Raw genomic sequence first — 2,848 nt, forward strand, 5'->3', positions numbered from 1 at the left:
TATTGAATATAATCACTGATATATTATGTCATGTAACCCCATCTAATCTTTCTGACAGATCTGTGTCATGGTAAGGAATGATTCTGGGCTTTCTCCTGGTTGACCTTCACTGGCAGCTTTGATTGTGGCAAGCAGTAGGGGTCTTCTCTCAGCATCAGGGGTCCAAAAAGTGCCAAGGCTTGAGGGGGCATCAGAGATCGAGAAAAGCAGCGAATGGTACTAGCATTGCCCCCTGTGGGGCGTTTGAAAAGGTCACTAGTTATGCTGGCAAACCCTGTTATCTGTGTCTCCTCCGCTGGCAATCTGCAGCCAACACTGAGCAAACACCACCAAGCTGTTCTGGCACATCCCACGACGATGCCACCCTCTCCAGAGACCCATGAGATGTAACCTCTTTGAGAAGAGCCAGGTGGAAAAAACATCTCTTGTTTGGGTTTGCAAAAATAACCAATAAAGCTATACTGAAACTAGAGTAATATTTGAACGTGACGTTATAGGGACTGTTTAGAAATGACATCTCTCTGGAGAACAGATGGGCTTCTTTTAGATCCTGCCTTGAGCAGTGAGAAATAATTAATAAAAATGGAATTACAAATTTAATTAGGAAAAAAAAAATGTCATTTTGACACTTTGATTTATAGAAAAATGGTTTAAGATTAAGTGGATGGATTTTCAAAGTCTTTAGCTAAATATATAATTAATGGAGTCTCATGGTCATGAAAATGTGGAATTTTAAAATTGTGTTTACCAGGCCTAGAAAGCATGGACATTTTTTACTATGAATATACCTTATTTTAGTCATGCTTTATTCTAAAATACTTAATCATCTAAATATTGCTCTTGTGAATTTTTATTTTAAGCATATTCTTCATTTGAGTCGGGCTGTTTCACAAAATAGTCTAAATCATCATCATTATCATTATCACTATTTTATAATCCAACAATCAGAAATGCCTAGAAAAGTCATGCATTTGTCAGAAAGACAAAGATATTGCTCTTACTCTAGAGTGAGATGTTCAATATTTTTTCAGTTCACAAAACGGTCTAAATCAAAACACTTTTTATCCTTATTCAGTAATCAGAAATGGCTGGAAAAGTCAATACATTTTCATTAGCTGATCTTGCTCTTGTAAATTGTGAATATGTGTGAATAAGCATAAAATTTTTGACATGATTGAGGTAAATATCATGCATTCGCTGCAGTCGAGTAGCCTGAGTCGCCCAATTTGAGCCATTTGCGTCACCGAGTGCAAATTCGCATTGACTTTGTAATCTGTTTAATTCAGCTCGCTTTAGGTGTGCATAACCTAACCTTAACCATTAAATCCACTCTTATGATGATTAAAATAATATATACTCTTCATGTTTATATGCATATTTCTATAGAATGCTTTCAGGTACCACAAACAACCAATCAGATAAAATGATCCATTATCCCGTGTCCACAGACCTGCTAATATGCTCTTTTGTCTTTGCAGTATACAGTTGTGGATGCCATGCAGTGACACCATGCTGCTGTGCTCTCACCTCCACTGAGAGCTGTAAATTCATTTCACACCTCGCTAATACCTTGACCAGGGGATAAAAAGAACTTGGATTGGCTGTAGGTCATGCAAATTAATTACAGCAATTAGTTCTGAAAGGAAAGAGAGGGGTGGGGGACTCAGAGAGGTGAGGAGGGCCTGGAATTAGACCTTTTCACTTGAACTCAGTGTGTTAGCGGCAGGGTTGAACTGCATCCTGGGAGATTTACCAAGATCTCATCGACTTCTCCAGATGATGTCCTATTTTCTACCTTAATTTAATTAATAATATTATTATTTGTATTCTTATACATAGAATAGTTATAACATTTTAGAAATCTCCTCTCTGTAGAATGTTAAAGATTGCATGCATAAGCAAATTGTTCACAAAACAGGGGAATAAAGAGTAAAAAGCATTCATCCATTTGACCTAATGTAATAGGTCCCAGCCAGGCAAATCCATCAAATTATATTTCATATATTATATCATATATTTCAGCAGTCATTCAGCCCCCTGCTAAACAATCTCAACATAATCAATTCCGTGCTCAAAGTTTGATGTTGTCAATTAGAACCGCTCCTTGCACGCATTGAACGTCAGTCACAAACCATGAGACATATTTGAAATCAATGTGTCCGTTGTGGTGGAGTAAATACTTTGGAAATGAGGGCGTTTGAAAGAACTAGACAGGAAGGAGAAACTCAATAACAGCGCTGCTGCTATTCCGACTTGAGACTTCAGAGTTCAAGCGATGTCTGTGGATAAACCAGAAGCCTTTGGTTTGTGACACTAGAAGTGTTATTTACTGTGAATTCTATCATCTGAGTTGTCCTGGGATTGCTAAGGTGGTTCCAGTTTAAAAAGCCCAACTTCAGGTGATATTTATGATTTTAATTCTTATATTGAACGTACTCCAAAAATGCTGTCTCTGTTAAATGTAATCTAACATCCACAAAATGTTAATTTGCTGCCCAAATTTGATTAAACTGCAAAACCTGTTCTTTTTCAGAACTTTCTTCTCATTTATTTTGACCCAATATCTTCTGGAAAACGACACACTTTCTTTATCTTAATTAAGTCTGTGGATAAACTAAAACTGTCATCATGATGTTTTCCCTGCATAACCTCAGTCAAAATTAAGGAGGAAATTACCTGCTATTTTTCAAATCTAATTTGTGTTGACCTTTGATGAATATTGTAATTAAAGAGTTTTAAAACTATTTTATGTCAGACACCTCCAAATATGCTGTTCCCATTTGGAACTGCCATCCTAAAATTACAATATACAAGCAGCTTTTAATATTTATGCATAAAGACCCTTTAA

The sequence above is a fragment of the Carassius auratus genome, unplaced genomic scaffold, assembly GCF_003368295.1.
Source record: "Carassius auratus strain Wakin unplaced genomic scaffold, ASM336829v1 scaf_tig00048650, whole genome shotgun sequence".
Lineage (NCBI taxonomy): Eukaryota > Metazoa > Chordata > Actinopteri > Cypriniformes > Cyprinidae > Carassius > Carassius auratus.